Source organism: Pollicipes pollicipes, unplaced genomic scaffold, assembly GCF_011947565.3.
Source record: "Pollicipes pollicipes isolate AB1234 unplaced genomic scaffold, Ppol_2.1 Scaffold_584;HRSCAF=661_pilon_pilon_pilon, whole genome shotgun sequence".
Classification (NCBI taxonomy): domain Eukaryota; kingdom Metazoa; phylum Arthropoda; class Thecostraca; order Pollicipedomorpha; family Pollicipedidae; genus Pollicipes; species Pollicipes pollicipes.
This window is the reverse complement of record NW_023596764.1, coordinates 137,299-139,219: the sequence shown is the minus strand read 5'-3', so window position 1 is coordinate 139,219 and position 1,921 is coordinate 137,299.

Here is a 1,921-nt window from a genome sequence, read left to right as displayed (position 1 = left end):
GCACTTTTTCGACCTTTTCCATGACTTCTTCCTGAGCTTCAGCAGACAAATTGTGTCCATTTTGATACACCACCTTCGCTGGAGGCATCTGTTTCACACTGGTCGCGCCTTCGGAGGCAGCTCCTGCGTGTCGCGCGCTCCGTTCTGGTGGCGCCCAGCTTCCGTCTTGGGAGCCGCCGACAGGGAGGACGCCTGCGCTACCTCAGCGGCAGAGCGAACGTCTGCCACTGCCTGGCTCTCCGGCGCCGCCGACTTCTGCACGACCTCTGCAACAACAGTGGTCTCCTTATGAACCTGGACAGCGGCGGTGAGCTGCGCTGGGGACGCCGACGGTGGCTGCTCCGCCTCCGCAGGCGGCACTCCTTCGCTCCTGAGCGACCGCGCCGGCCCCGCCACCGCCGCCGCCTTCGCGACCGCCGGCAGCGTCTCCTCGACAGTCTGCAGAGTCTCCTCGACAACCTGCAGCGTCTCCTCGACGGTCTCGCTCGTCTCCGGGGGCGGGCGGCGGCTCTCTCGCGTCGTCGCCGGAAGTGTGGCCTCAGACACGGGCGGCGGAGGCGCGCACGCCAGTGCCTCGGCCGGCAGGCTGGCGGCGTCGGTGAAGGCGCTCGCCTGCGCCAGCACCTGGTCCAGGTTGTTATCCAGGCACGCCAGCGCGCTGTCCACCTCGCGCAGGCGCGCCGTCTCCATGTCCTCACTGCTGACCTCTTCTGGCGCCGACAGCCTCGCCTCCACGGCCGGCAGCTCCGCCACAGCTGGTGGAGGCGGCGGCGTCGGCGTGACAACCTCGGCTGACTTATGGCGCGTTTGTGCGAACTGGGAGTCAACTTCTACAACGGGTTCTTGTGTCTTCGGGACCGCAGGTATTGTCTCACTTTGAACAGACTCCTTGACGACAGGCTGTTGCGGAGGATTTTCGGTACGCTCTGCTGGCCTGGCCGATCTCTCTAGACTGCTCTCTGGTTGGCCAACTGGTGCGATGGGCGACGGTGATTGGATGACGGTCTCCGCCGATTGGCTCGCGGGCGCAGAGGACAGCACTGCCCCTGTCCGAGACGACGGCACAGGAGTTGCATTACCATCCGTGGGTTTGTTTTCGTCTGCTGTTGTTGGGTTGGGTGCTGCTCGCTTCTGCACCAGATCGTCTGATCCTCCCCGACTGGCTTTTTGCCACCGCTGTTCGCCGACTGCGTTCCCGTTCCCCTCAGAAAACGGCCTCCGCTGCTTCTATTGTTTTTGCTTCTGTGACCCGCCTTCAGATCGCTTTACCGGCGTCTGCCGTCACCCGAATCTCGGTACCATCGGTCGCTGATCGCTGCGTCGGATTGGTTCGGTGATGTGATTTCTGCCGGAGCCGCTGATTTCGCTGGCTCGGGCTCAGCATTGGGGGACGTGGATTGGCCGACGGCGGGCACCATCGGCTGGTCTGATGACGTCAGCGTCTCGGTCGAGGCGAAGGAGTCCACGGCGGGAGGACGCCTTCTTCTGAGCCTTCTCAAGCGTCGATTGTCGACGATCCGGGACGACGAGCTATTCTTCGGCTCAGTCTCATCGTCTGCAAATATAATGGTCCATAAGGCATTCAGACAACCGGGGACAGGGAAAAAAGCAGCCACTTTGGGCTTGGCATGCCAGACTGGAAAACACAGTCGAGATCTAACTGGGATAAACACTATCTGGTATTGTAAAATATAAGTGTTAAAAAGAACACCATACAAGCATAAACAACGATCCGTACATTCTAAACAAGCAAGACGAAAATTTTCAGTACGGCAAGTCGATCTTACGACAGTCATTCAAAACAGGAGTTCACAAACAGAGTGTTAGGCATGCAAAACCCCTAACCTTGACTGTGACCCCGTGCGTCCGCCACCAGCAGTCTAGCTTGTGGAATTCCGCCACCGGTGGATTACGACACACT